Source organism: Rattus norvegicus, chromosome 7 (assembly GCF_036323735.1).
Source record: "Rattus norvegicus strain BN/NHsdMcwi chromosome 7, GRCr8, whole genome shotgun sequence".
Lineage (NCBI taxonomy): Eukaryota > Metazoa > Chordata > Mammalia > Rodentia > Muridae > Rattus > Rattus norvegicus.
In genome coordinates, this window is record NC_086025.1 from 136631486 (window position 1) to 136646579 (window position 15094).

Sequence of the window (15094 nt, forward strand, 5' to 3'; positions counted from 1 at the left end):
ACATTTCGAGTGTTATTCCCTTTCCCAGTTTCCGGGCAAACATCACCCTCCCTCCTCCCCCTCCTTATGGGTGTTCCCCTCCCTACCCTCCCCCCATTGCCGCCCTCCCCCTAACAGTCTAGTTCACTGGGGGTTCAGTCTTAGCAGGACCCAGGGCTTCCCCTTCCACTGGTGCTCTTACTAGGATATTCATTGCTACCTATGAGGTCAGAGTCCAGGGTCAGTCCATGTATAGTCTTTAGGTAGTGGCTTAGTCCCTGGAAGCTCTGGTTGGTTGGCATTGTTGTACATATGGGGTCTCGAGCCCCTACAAGCTCTTCCAGTTCTTTCTCTGGTTCCTTCAACGGGGGTCCTATTCTCAGTTCAGTGGTTTGCTGCTGGCATTCGCCTCTGTATTTGCTGTATTCTGGCTGTGTCTCTCAGGAGCGATCTACATCCGGCTCCTGTCGGCCTGCACTTCTTTGTTTCATACATCTTGTCTTATTGGGTGGCTGTATATGTATGGACCACATGTGGGGCAGGCTCTGAATGGGTGTTCCTTCTGTCTCTGTTTTAATCTTTGCCTCTCTCTTCCCTGCCAAGGGTATTCTTGTTCCCCTTTTAAAGAAGGAGTGAAGCATTCACATTTTGATCATCCGTCTTGAGTTTCATTTGTTCTAGGCATCTAGGGTAATTCAAGCATTTGGGCTAATAGCCACTTATCAATGAGTGCATACCATGGATGTCTTTCTGTGATTGGGTTAGCTCACTCAGGATGATATTTTCCAGTTCCAACCATTTGCCTACGAATTTCATAAAGTCGTTGTTTTTGATAGCTGAGTAATATTCCATTGTGTAGATGTACCACATTTTCTGTATCCATTCCTCTGTTGAAGGGCATCTGGGTTCTTTCCAGCTTCTGGCTATTATAAATAAGGCTGCGATGAACATAGTGGAGCACGTGTCTTTTTTATATGTTGGGGCATCTTTTGGGTATATGCCCAAGAGAGGTATAGCTGGATCCTCAGACAGTTCAATGTCCAATTTTCTGAGGAACCTCCAGACTGATTTCCAGAATGGTTGTATCAGTCTGCAACCCCACCAACAATGGAGGAGTGTTCCTCTTTCTCCACATCCTCGCCAGCATCTGCTGTCACCTGAGTTTTTGATCTTAGCCATTCTCACTGGTGTGAGGTGAAATCTCAGGGTTGTTTTGATTTGCATTTCCCTTATGACTAAAGATGTTGAACATTTCTTTAGGTGTTTCTCAGCCATTCGGCATTCCTCAGCTGTGAATTCTTTGTTTAGCCCTGAACCTCATTTTCTAATAGGGTTATTTGTCTCCCTGCGGTCTAACTTCTTGAGTTCTTTGTATATTTTGGATATAAGGCCTCTATCTGTTGTAGGATTGGTAAAGATCTTTTCCCAATCTGTTGGTTGCCGTTTTGTCCTAACCACAGTGTCCTTTGCCTTACAGAAGCTTGGCAGTTTTATGAGATCCCATTTGTCGATTCTTGATCTTAGAGCATAAGCCATTGGTGTTTTGTTCAGGAAATTTTTTCCAGTGCCCATGTGTTCCAGATGCTTCCCTAGTTTTTCTTCTATTAGTTTGAGTGTGTCTGGTTTGATGTGGAGGTCCTTGATCCACTTGGACTTAAGCTTTGTACAGGGTGATAAGCATGGATCGATCTGCATTCTTCTACATGTTGACCTCCAGTTGAACCAGCACCATTTGCTGAAAATGCTATCTTTTTTCCATTGGATGGTTTTGGCTCCTTTGTCAAAAATCAAGTGACCATAGGTGTGTGGGTTCATTTCTGGGTCTTCAATTCTATTCCATTGGTCTATCTGTCTGTCTCTGTACCAATACCATGCAGTTTTTATCACTATTGCTCTGTAATACTGCTTGAGTTCAGGGATAGTGATTCCCCTTGAAGTCCTTTTATTTTTGAGGATAGTTTTAGCTATCCTGGGTTTTTTGTTATTCCAGATGAATTTGAAAATTGTTCTGTCTAACTCTTTGAAGAATTGGATTGGTATTTTGATGGGGATTGCATTGAATCTGTAGATCGCTTTTGGTAAAATGACCATTTTTACTAAATTAATCCTGCCAATCCATGAGCATGGGAGATCTTTCCATCTTCTGAGGTCTTCTTCAATTTCTTTCTTCAGTGTCTTGAAGTTCTTATTGTACAAATCTTTTACTTGCTTGGTTAAAGTCACACCGAGGTACTTTATATTATTTGGGTCTATTATGAAGGGTGTCGTTTCCCTAATTTCTTTCTCGGCTAGTTTCTCTTTTGTGTAGAGGAAGGCTACTGATTTATTTGAGTTAATTTTATACCCAGCCACTTTGCTGAAGTTGTTTATCAGCTTTAGTAGTTCTCTGGTGGAACTTTTGGGATCACTTAAATATACTATCATATCATCTGCAAATAGTGATATTTTGACTTCTTCTTTTCCGATCTATATCCCCTTGACCTCCTTTTGTTGTCTGATTGCTCTGGCTAGAACTTCAAGAACTATATTGAATAAGTAGGGAGAGAGTGGGCAGCCTTGTCTAGTCCCTGATTTTAGTGGGATTGCTTCAAGTTTCTCTCCATTTTGTTTAATGTTAGCAACTGGTTTGCTGTATATGGCTTTTACTATGTTTAGGTATGGGCCTTGAATTCCTATTCTTTCCAGGACTTTTATCATGAAGGGGTGTTGAATTTTGTCAAATGCTTCTCAGCATCTAATGAAATGATCATGTGGTTTTGTTCTTTCTGTTTGTTTATATAATGGATCCCGTTGATGGTTTTCCGTATATTAAACCATCCCTGCATGCCTGGGATGAAGCCTACTTGATCATGGTGGATGATTGTTTTGATGTGCTCTTGGATTCGGTTTGCCAGAATTTTATTGAGTATTTTTGCGTCGATATTCATAAGGGAAATTGGTCTGAAGTTCTCTTTCTTTGTTGGGTCTTTGTGTGGTTTAGGTATAAGAGTAATTGTGGCTTCATAGAAGGAATTCGGTAGTGCTCCATCTGTTTCAATTTTGTGGAATAGTTTGGATAATATTGGTATGAGGTCTTCTATGAAGGTCTGATAGAATTCTGCACTAAACCCGTCTGGACCTGGGCTCTTTTTGGTTGGGAGACCTTTAATGACTGCTTCTATTTCCTTAGGAGTTATGGGGTTGTTTAACTGGTTTATCTGTTCCTGATTTAACTTCGGTACCTGGTATCTGTCTAGGAAATTATCCATTTCCTGCAGATTTTCAAGTTTTGTTGAATATAGGCTTTTATAGTAAGATCTGATGATTTTTTGAATTTCCTCTTAATCTGTAGTTATGTCTCCCTTTTCATTTCTGATTTTGTTAATTTGGACACACTCTCTGTGTCCTCTTGTTAGTCTGGCTAAGGGTTTATCTATCTTGTTGATTTTCTCAAAGAACCAACTTTTGGTTCTGTTGATTCTTTGTATGGTCCTTTTTGTTTCTACTTGGTTGATTTCAGCTCTGAGTTTGATTATTTCCTGCCTTCTACTCCTCCTGGGTGTATTTGCTTCTTTTTGTTCTAGAGCTTTTAGGTGTGCTGTCAAGCTGCTGACATATGCTCTTTCCTGTTTCTTTCTGCAGGCACTCAGCGCTATGAGTTTTCCTCTTAGCACAGCTTTCATTGTGTCCCATAAGTTTGGGTAAGTTGTACCTTCATTTTCATTAAATTCTAAAAAGTTTTTAATTTCTTTCTTTATTTCTTCCTTGACCAGGTTATCATTGAGTAGAGCATTGTTCAATTTCCACGTATATGTGGGCATTCTTCCCTTATTGTTATTGAAGACCAGTTTTAGGCCGTGGTGGTCTGATAGCACGCATGGGATTATTTCTATCTTTCTGTACCTGTTGAGGCCCGTTTTTTTGCCCAATTATATGGTCAATTTTGGAGAAAGTACCATGAGGAGCTGAGAAGAAGGTATATCCTTTTGCTTTAGGATAGAATGTTCTATAAATATCTGTTAAGTCCATTTGGCTCATGACTTCTCTTAGTCTGTCTACGTCTCTGTTTATTTTCTGTTTCCGTGATGTGTCCATTGATGAGAGTGGGGTGTTGAAATCTCCTACTATTATTGTGTGAGGTGCAATGTGTGTTTTGAGCTTTAGTAAGATTTCTTTTACACATGTAGGTGCCCTTGTATTTGGGGCATAGATATTTAGGATTGAGAGTTCATCTTGGTGGATTTTTCCTTTGATGAATATGAAGTGTCCTTCCTTATCTTTTTTTGATGACTTTTAGTTGAAAATTGATTTTATTTGATATTAGAATGGCTACTCCAGCTTGCTTCTTCTGATCATTTGCTTTGAAAGTTGTTTTCCAGCCTTTCACTCTGAGGTAGTGTCTGTCTTTGTCTCTGAGGTGTGTTTCCTGTAGGCAGCAGAATACAGGGTCCTCGTTGCGTATCCAGTTTGTTAATCTATGTCTTTTTATTGGGGAGTTGAGGCCATTGATGTTGAGAGATATTAAGGAATAGTGATTATTGCTTCCTTGTTATATTCATATTTGGATGTGAGGTTATGTTTGTGTGCTTTTCTTCTCTTTGTTTTGTTGCCAAGACGATTAGTTTCTTGCTTCTTCTAGGGTATAGCTTGTCTCCTTATGTTGGGCTTTACCATTTATTATCCTTTGTAGTGCTGGATTTGTAGGAAGATATTGTGTAAATTTGGTTTTGTCATGGAATATCTTGGTTTCTCCATCTATGTTAATTGAGAGTTTTGCAGGATACAGTAACCTGGGCTGGCATTTGTGTTCTCTTAGGGTCTGTATGACATCAGTCCAGGATCTTCTGGCCTTCATAGTTTCTGGCGAAAAGTCTGGTGTGATTCTGATAGGTCTGCTTTTATATGTTACTTGACCTTTTTCCCTTACTGCTTTTAATATTCTTTCTTTATTTTGTGCGTTTGGTGTTTTGACTATTATGTGACGGGAGGTGTTTCTTTTCTGGTCCAATCTATTTGGAGTTCTGTAGGCTTCTTGTATGCCTATGGGTATCTCTTTTTTTAGGTTAGAGAAGTTTTCTTCTATGATTTTGTTGAAGATATTTACTGGTCCTTTGAGCTGGGAGTCTTCACTCTCTTCTATACCTATTATCCTTAGGTTTGATCTTCTCATTGAGTCCTGGATTTCCTGTATGTTTTGGACCAGTAGCTTTTTCCACTTTACATTATCTTTGACAGTTGAGTCAATGATTTCTATGGAATCTTCTGCTCCTGAGATTCTCTCTTCTATCTCTTGTATTCTGTTGGTGAAGCTTGTATCTACAGCTCCTTGTCTCTTCTTTTGGTTTTCTATATTCAGGGTTGTTTCCATGTGTTCTTTCTTGATTGCTTCTATTTCCATTTTTAATTCCTTCAACTGTTTGATTGTGTTTTCCTGGAATTCTTTCAGGGATTTTTGTGACTCCTCTCTACGGGCTTCTACTTGTTTATTTATGTTTTCCTGGAATTCTTTCAGGCATTTTTGCGATTCCTCTCTGTAGGCTTCTACTTGTTTATTAATGTTTTCCTGTGTTTCTCTAAGGGAGTTCTTCACGTCTTTCTTGAAGTCCTCCAGCATCATGGTCAAATATGATTTTGAAACTAGATCTTGCTTTTCTGGTGTGTTTGGATATTCCATGTTTGTTTTGATGGGAGAATTGGGCTCCGATGGTGCCATGTTGTCTTGGTTTCTGTTGCTTGGGTTCCTGCGCTTGCCTCTCGCCATCAGATTATCTCTAGTGTTACTTTGTTCTGCTATTTCTGACAGTGGCTAGACTGTCCTATAAGCCTGTGTGTCAGGAGTGTTGTAGACCTGTTTTCCTGTTTTCTTTCAGCCAGTTATGGAGACAGAGTGTTCTGCTTTCGGGCGTGTAGTTTTTCCTCTCTACAGGTCTTCAGCTGTTCCTGTGGGCCTGTGTCTTGAGTTCACCAGGCATGTCACTTGCAGAAGAAAAGTTGGTCTTACCTGTGGTCCCGAGGCTCAAGTTCGCTCGCGGGGTGTTGCTCACAAGCTCTCTGTGGCGGCAGCAACCAGGAAGATCTGCGCCGCCGTTTCCGGGAGCTTCTGTGCACCAGGGTTCCAGATGGCGTTTGGTGTTTTCCTCTGGAGTCCGAGATGTGTGCAGAGTGCAGTCTCTTCTGGTTTCCCAGGCGTGTCTGCCTCTCTGAAGGTTTAGCTCTCCCTCCCACGGGATTTGGGTGCAGAGAACTGTTTATCTGGTCTGTTCCTTCAGGTTCCGGCGGTGTCTCAGGCACACCCCTTCCGCTCCTGGGCCCTCCCCCACCGGAAACCCCAGATTTTTTAAAGGGAGTTTTTTCATTTCCTCTTTAAGAACCTCTCTCATCTTCATATAGTTGGTTTTAAGTAAGGTCTTTTTCCTGTGATTCAGCTATGTTGGAGAATTCAGGGCCTGCTGTGGTAGGATATGTGGGCTCCACTGAAGACAAACTGTCCTGCTATTGGTATGTCGGTACCTGGGTTTGGGATGATTATAGGTTTATACTTATTGGATAGTTGTTTTGTTCCTTGGTTTCGGTTTCTATTCTGGATTTTCAAAGTGTGTTGCCTGTTTTACTAGCCTTCTCAGCTGGTGTGTTCACAGTTAATGCCCAGTTAAGTGGTTGGGATAGAGGTAGGAGTTTGGGAAGGGAGTTTAGGAGGGGATGATCTGTGGGATCCACAGGAGATGTGGGCAGCAGGGAAGGGAAGCTACAGCTGGTGATCAGTTGCAGCATTAGGAATGAGACTGAGGGATTGGGTCTAGGGGAACAAGAGAGATGTTTCTTTCTTTCTTACTGACTTTTAATTTTTTATTCTGTTTTGACTTTTATTTTTGTTTTCTTTTTTTAAAAGATTTATTTATTTTTATTTATATGAATACATTGTTGCTGTCTTCAGACAGACCAGAAGAGAGCATCAGATCCAATTACAGATGGTTGTGAGCCACCATGTGGTTGCTGGGAATTGAACTCATGACCACTGGAAGAGCAGTCAGTGCTCTTAACCGCTGAGCCATCTCTCCAGCCCCCCTGTTTTGATTTTCATTTTTTCTTATTGTTGTTTTGTTTGAGAGAGAGAGAGAGAGAGAGAGAGAGAGAGAGAGAGAGAGAATATGAGGGAACAATTTTGAGAGAGAAAAGAACACAAAACATAGTGTATAAAATGTTTATTTTAATAAAAACAATAAAGAAAGAAAGGATATCGGCTGAACAAACAAACAACAAACAAGCAAGCAAACACCTCTCCCCACAATTTTAGGATGGTATAAAATCTCAAGAATAAAACTTTTAAATTATTTGATGACCACTCAATCAACCTTTCACTTGATTTGTGCAGTTGCATTTCAGTTTACTTGTCAAGCTGTTTTCCATTAGTTTTTATTTTAAATTTTTCATACAATGTATTTTGATCATATTTTTTCTCTCCCCCAAATCCTCTCAGATTATTCTACTGCCCTACCATTTTGCTTTATGTGTTATTTTTTTTCCTCTCAAAGGGAGCAAAAGAAAACAAATTAAAACCTCCAAACTGAAAATCAAAACAAACAAAACCTCAATAAGGCAAACAAACAAGCAAATAAACAAAAACCAAATAACAACCCCCACCCCACACATACCATGGTATCTGTTTTGTATTGACTAACTTACTCGTGGGTACCAGACCTACCCTGGAGTGTGGCTGATAGACCCAGTGACATCCCGTTAGAAGAAATTATTTTCCCTTTTCCAGCAAATATAAATAGCTTTTTAGTTAGGGTGGGACTTTTGTGTCTACTTCCTTTCTCCATGCTGGAGTTTTGTCTAGTTTGAAATTGTGCAGATCTTGTGCATGGCGTCATAATCACTACAAATTAATAAGTGTACCAGTCCTGTTGTATCTGTAAGGAGACACAGCTTCCTTAGAGTTGTCCACCACCCCTGGCTCTTATACTTTTTTGTTTCCTTTTCTATGTAGATCCCTGAGCTCAGAGGGAAAGATTTGATAAAGAAATCCCATCTAGGGCTGAGTGCTCCAAAGATTCTCACTCTCTGCACATTGTTCAGTTGTGAATCTGTTTTAATTACCATATACTGCAAGAAAAAGCTTCTCTGATGAAGTCGATCGATGCTCTGATCTATGGATACAGGTACATCATTAGCAGCCATTTTATTCCTGTGTCCCTTTAATAGACTAATGATAGTACGTTTCCACAAAGGTCCATGACCTTGCTAGTCTCATGTTCTTAGCCTCTTCATCAGTTTCAGATGTGGGTTACGTCTCATGGAGTGAGCCTTAAATCCAGTTAACATTGGTTACTCCCATAATATCTGTGCCATTATTGCATCAATATGTTTTATAGGAAGGTCACTATTGTAAGTCTCAAAATTTGTAACTGGGTGATGTTGGTGATTACTTTTCTCTTCTGATAACATGCATAACTTTTAGCATCATGAATATTAGTCAATAATGATGAAGCCTCTAGTAGATACTATCAAAGAAGAGGCTTCCAGGTTGATCTGGGTTCTCCCCTCCCTCAGGACCTTACATTCTCAGTGGAGACACTGGAGACTGCATAGAATAGTCGCTAATGAGGATGCGAGGTCTATGGAAACCACGTGAGGATAGTCTGAGAGAACCTATGGTCTCTTATAGGTCTCTACGGAGAACTGTACCCATGATACCCCAAAATAAAGAGTTATGCTTTTAACCACCTCAAAATAAGAACATAAACCTTAATGTGATAGTCCATACTTTTCACATCCAATTCCTTGTCCCCTGATTTCAAAGAGGACAAACACTGAAACACTGCAACACTAACACTGAAACTTAAAAAAAAAAGATGATTAACAACTCTACACATACTCTACATAGAGATACCCTCCTTCTCATAATTGCTTTAATGGGGAACACACCCTGCATATCTAAGTCAGAGATGGTGGCAGTTGTTACAGATAGCACCTCACATAGATCATCTGTCCTCACTAGTCTGTCAAGGACTGCTGGCAATATAGTGGTAGGCCGTTTTCCCCAGTCAATGATAGCTGAGTAGTCCCTTTGGTTTACTGTGTCAGGTGTGACTAGAAGGCAAAGATGTTGAAGTTTATACTCACTTGTCAGAAAACACTTCATAATACATTTCTCAGTAATCCAACACTGGGGTACAGCATATTGTAAGTTGATATTTGGAGACAGTCAAAGAGCCAGTTGTGGAGCTGATAAAATATATAAAATGAGATATTGAAGTTGAAAACAGGACTTACCTACACTAATTTTAGGCTTTAAAAAAATATATATTTTTTTACCATCCAGTCATTACCCCCTCCTGGTCTACCCTCCCACAGTTCCTCATCCCATTCCTCCTCCTCACCTGTCTCCGAGAGGCTGTGCCCCCTCCCTGCCAGGACTCCCCACTCTCTGGGGCCTCAAGTCTCCTGTTTTCTCCCATAGAGGCTAGACTAGCAATCTTCTGCTGTATATGTGTCTGGACCTCGGACCAGCTCATGTATGCTGCCTGGTTGATAATTCTAGGCTTTTAGGCTTACAGGTTTACTAAAAATGTTGCAAAAACTCATCATCAAAGAGAAATGTCCATAGATATTTTGTAGCAATACATGCACTTTTTTGGGTAAATGCTTTGTTTTTAAAGAATGTCTAGCATGATAATGGATGTTTGGGTGAGAAGTTCCTTGTTTGTGTGTGACAATCTGCTCTGTACATCTTGCTACCATATATCATGAACTGTTGTGTTTGTTTTGAGCCCTGTTCCTTTTTACCAGAGGGACTGGAAAAATGGGCATATTGGATTCTGGGAAACTGTTGGAACACATGCATTTCATGGAACTTCCTGAAGGAAAAAAATGTATATTATAAAATTAAGAAAGAGAGAGAAATACGGGCCTCAAGGTAGAGGCTACTTACTATAAATCTTGGGCAGAAAGGAAGAGAGAAAACCAAAACAAATCAATTGATTTTGAAGCTTGAATAAATGAACAATAATACAGATGTAAGGTGGACTGAGCTATTATGAAATGGAGAAGATTTCCTTGTGAAAGGCAATTATAAGATGTAGTTCTAAACAAGAGAAGTAGTTGTGTGTATGTATGAGAGTGTGTGTGTGTGTGTGTGTGTGTGTGTGTGTGTGTGTGTGTGTGTGTGTAAACATGTTTGGCTCTATCCACTTTTGACAACTGGAGACAATTCTAAGGTACTGATGAAGCTTGTTGGGCTCTTGGCCACATTCTGGTCCTCCTGACCCATACTTTAATCCCTGGAGGCATCTGGGAGTCAAGCCAGTTACAAGAACTGCCAATTCCCTCCTGGGAATGACTTGGATAAATAGGATTTTTATGTTCCTGTTAGTTCATGTGTAAGTAAAGGGTTAGGGAAAAGAGAACTGCCCAGTGGGGTGTGAAGGACACAGGGCTCCTGTTCCCTGCTGAAATTCCAGGAACTACAGGAGGCCCTTGTGTTCTGAAATGTTCCAATGGGCACCCTACCCCCACCTGGTTGCATCTGGTTCTCTCTGGGTGGATTTCCATCTCTCCTCCTAGTTCTGTGGTGGTAACTAGGGATGGCTTGGCTGGGTTTATGCAGGGATATGACTTTGTTAGTGATTTAGAGAGTGGGAAGGAAAGGGGCCAAGGCAGATTCTAGTCTCCTTGTTTGTAAAGACCCCCAGGGAGCAGGAAACAAGTGGACTTTGAGTGAAGTGGGCCAGGGTGAATTCTTTCCTCTGGCTTTTCTTTATTAGGAAGCATGTGACTGCTGAATGGACATTGTTGTGACTCTATGTTTGTAAGAAGTCTTTGTTCTTCTGTCATAACATTTTCCTTTAATCCCTGAAAAATGACACGGGGACAAGCTCAACTTACTTTACAGAGCTTCTTGGTTCCTTAAGAGCCTCTATTCTCTTAACTGTATCTCCCTTTAATTCTTTCTATATATCTGCCCTTTATCTTTAGCTCCTTGTTCTCTCCAGCCAACTTGTCAGCTTTGAATCCTCCCAGATACAAGTAACCTCAGTCCCCTTCCTCTCAAGCTCCTAACTATTGCCTATATTGTGCAACAGGTTCTTGCTGGTGACATCATAACACTCCAAACAACTTAACATTGACTATTAACTGTCTAACAACCCATGTTCATTGTCTGGTATTGACAAGAGATTCTTTCTATCTAGTCTCTGTCTCATGGTCCATCCTACCATACGTTTTTTCTTCCTGGGCTTTTAGTGTAAACTCCTGGCTCTCTTTCAAATCCATGGCTTCGTGTGTGTGTGTGTGTGTGTGTGTGTGTGTGTGTGTGTGTACTCCAAGTCTATATAATGTTACTTGTATGTATGTTTTTGGAGTGAATGGGTTGTCTCTTGAAGGGAGGTAGGCACCTAAAATAGACTTGGAAAAAACTTTTTTAACTATGTGTCCCCAACATGACCCACGATTCCCACTTCCAGTTTGATTTTAATCTGACATTGAGAAAATGAACGGAAGAACAACAGTGATGTCAAATGAATACCAAGAGCCCAGACTGATGCTCAGTAGTTAAGAGCTTTAACTGCAGGAGACCCATGTTGGGTGGCTTGCAACTGTGTTTAACTCTTGCTTCAGGGGATCCAACTTCTTCTGGCATCTACAGGCACAGGTGCTCTTGTGCACTGCACATATCCCCACACATATCCCCACACAAGCACACATACATATACATTTTAAAATTTTATACATTTTAAAATAATAAAAACAAATCTTAAAAATTTGAAGTAGTGCTATCTTTGAACTCTGAGAAAAACTCACTAGTCCCCCCCCCCGACTCCCCCAAAAGGATACGTGAGTTAGAAGACAGGAGTGAAAGAACTGAAGAAAGATACTTTCAAGAAGGTGCCTGAGCCTATGTGAATTGTGGAGGTGAATTCCTCTGTTGTTTAAGCACCAGGTGTTGGGGTGGAGCTCACAGATTCCTGGGTGAAGACTTTGATAGTACACATTCGTTCCAAGGAATGCGAAACTGAACCAGGAATGAGGTAGTCAGGTGGGGGTGACAGGGATTAGCATAGGGGTGAAGCATAGAAGACAGAAATTGTGAGTGGGCAGAGAACAGAGAGACAAAGATGCATGCAAAGAAAAGGAAGAGAGCGGTACCAGTAAGGCAGAGATGCTTGAACAGACAGAAAGACAAGAATAAAAAAAAGATAGAGGGTTAGGGTTAGGGTTAGGGTTAGGGTTAGGGTTAGGGTTAGGGTGAATAAAGAGGGAAACTCCTTCTGCTCCAAGTTGTTTAGAGGAAACACCGTGCTTTATTTTGGTAGCCTAAAAAGGTCTGAGAAGGAAGAAGAAATAGAATCAGTATTTTTGTCTACTAAAGTAGTGAACTTCATCTGCCTGTAGAAAGAAAATGGGACTATGCATCTTCTAAGGGCCCCATATGCCTTTGTCTAGAACCAAATAGCTTGAAGATTCTGGGAGATTCAAAATTACTTTGATGACAGAGAAGTAAAGCCAGGGAGGCCATGAAATCTTCTCTCTAGTTTTTGTGGAGGGTTGACATGTAGTCTCAGGTGATTTCTGCTTCTCTTAATGTTGATAAGGGACAATGAATGACACAGAGCAGTTGTGTTGAAGGCTGCCTCTGTGTCTGTGCCCTCTGCACCTGCCTGTGTGATCTGATATGTGATTACCAGTATGACACACTTAGCAAACCTCCTCCAGATCTGGGAGAGAAGGATGAGGTGGAAGAATTGGAAAATTCACTTGACATTCCACTTGGAAACCAGAGTGTGGTTTGCTCTGCTAGGGCTGTCTGTGCAATCCCTTATCTCTGCTTCTTTTCCTATTAGCCACAACTGCAGCCCATGGGGGCAAACATTCAATCTTCCTTTTGAACATTCACTTTCATTGTTTTCTGAGTGGTCCTTGTTTTCAACAAAAATTTTTGTGCCCGGTGGTTCTTTCTTGTTCTTGTTTCTTCTTGAGGCTGCCGAGAGGGAAGAGCATTGGTGGAGGTAAGACTTGGTCTTATGAGATATTTAGGGTTGCTTTATAATAATAAAACATTTATGAATCTAAGTCTAAGTTACTTTGGTACTGTAGCTGACTCTGCCCAAGGCCAGAAACTGCAGGTCTTTGGCATTTAGCACCTCATCATAAACAGCAGGGTATTAAGCAATGAATTGATTGCTAGATCCATTCCTCTTTTGTCCAGATGCCTCACTGGAATGGAATAGTGATCAAACCTTGTGGCAATATAGAAAATTAAATAAACATAATATCCCAGCCGGTAATAGTTACTGTGACAGAAATAGGAAGTAGAGGATTCTGAGTTGAGGATGAGATGGTAAGGAAAGAGCTCTTTGATGAAATGATGTGTTGCTGCAGAAAGTGGTGGTGTAATAAACAGTTGTAAGGATATATAGATACTATATTTTGTAGGTAAATCTGAGCGAGTAGGGGGATGTCGAAGCTACGGAAAGTACTCACGGAGAAGGGTTAAGGATGAGGACACAAGCATTTTGGTCCAAATGGCTGCAAGAGTGCAGATGTGACAGTGTCTGGAGAAGCTTGTGAAGGATCATAGCATAGTCTAGCTGGCAAGAAACTTCTGTCTTGGCTGAGGTAGGTTTGGTATGCTGCTGGAACTTTCAAACAGGCAGTTTGATATATAAAGCTGTAATTTATAGTCTATTTTGGGAATAACAGGAAGCCAAGAGATTAGATTATATCTGTAAGGGATGAGTGCAAAAAGAGAAGAGGATGAGGGCAAGAATATGAGAGGAATTAATATTGGAGATTAGGTAATAAGGCCCAGAGAGGGGATAAAAGAGCTGAGCTGGGGTGTCCTGGAATTTGGAAGATACAAGTTTTTGTTTTTTGTTTTTTGTTTTCAGGAGGCTGAAGTTAACTGGATCATTTGCTGCTCATGGGCCAAGAAAGACAAAGCAAGGAGTGGTTAATAAAAAGTTGATGGATTATCCTGACAAGTAATTATTAGTATTAATTTCACTGCTTGGAATGACTTCAAAAATATCAAAGCTGGACATGGTGCCACATGCACACCATTAATTCCAGCCCCTGTGAGTTTGAGACCAGCCTGGTCTCTATGGTCAGTTCCAGAACAGCCAGAGGTACATAGTTAGACCCTTTCTCAAACAACAAACAACGATCAATACCGCACCCCCACCCTACACAGCAAACAAACAAGATACTCTGAGACTTTCTTCCACAACTAAACAAATTGAATCCGGATAGAATGTATGTTATATTCTACTATTGGACTTTCAAGAACTGGAGGAAAATCCTCAGACCATAATCTAAGTCCAGAGTAGTGAGCAGCAGAGCAAGGATACCTCAGCTTCAACCATAAATACACCAACATCAAACATCCTTCCGAGAATCCCCTCCCTCTTCTCCATTGCCCCATATTTAGCAAAAGAGACCAGTCTATGATTGGTGATGGGCCGACAGTGGCAGTGGTCTTCAGACACTCATGGGAAGTGCTTTTAGAGTACTTGTTCCTCACTTTCCTTATTAAGACTTATAATTCCCCATTCCCTCTTCTGGATTGATAAAAATCCAGATTATCTTTAACTGAAAAGACACCCCACCCTTGTCACGGCAACGGAGTGTCAGAGAAGTAATGTGATGCAGCAAGCCCTAAATGTGGATCCCTAGAGTTTTAGCTCCCCAAGGGAAGGAAGAATATTCTGCTCCCTGTTCAGAAAACTGAGAGTCCTCGGTGACCTTCCCACGTGTGATGTATAAGATCTCAGGAGAGTAATAAGTGGGACGTGAAAGGCCCATCTAGGGCAGCACAGAATTCTCCTCATGTGGTATTAGGTTGGATGATGCACAGGTTCTCCCAGCTTCTCTTTGAGTCATGAAGTCTGTAAGAGCAGATGGCACATGCGTAGCACAGAAGGCTGCTGACCTGTTGGTTTTTCTGGGGGTGTATCAATTACCGAGATGGATAAAAGAATATTTATAAAAACTTACATATGAGTCACAGTAGAATTTAGAAAGATGACTAAAGCATATTAAAAAGCCTTTGTTCCAGCTGATCTTAGATCTGAGTCACAACTTTTTAGTATATGTGCTGCCGAAGCGAACACGAGTCACAACTTTTTAAGGCATCACT

At 40.9% G+C, this 15094-nt stretch overlaps 1 long non-coding RNA gene across 1 annotated transcript; it reads left to right on the forward strand.

The window, feature by feature from the left end:
- The first annotated feature begins 3151 nt into the window (after positions 1–3151).
- Positions 3152–13931, forward strand: LOC102547969 (uncharacterized). The gene is made up of 2 exons (XR_010053124.1): positions 3152–8120; positions 13848–13931. It is a non-coding gene; the product is annotated as an uncharacterized LOC102547969 (long non-coding RNA).
- The last annotated feature ends 1163 nt before the right edge of the window (positions 13932–15094 follow it).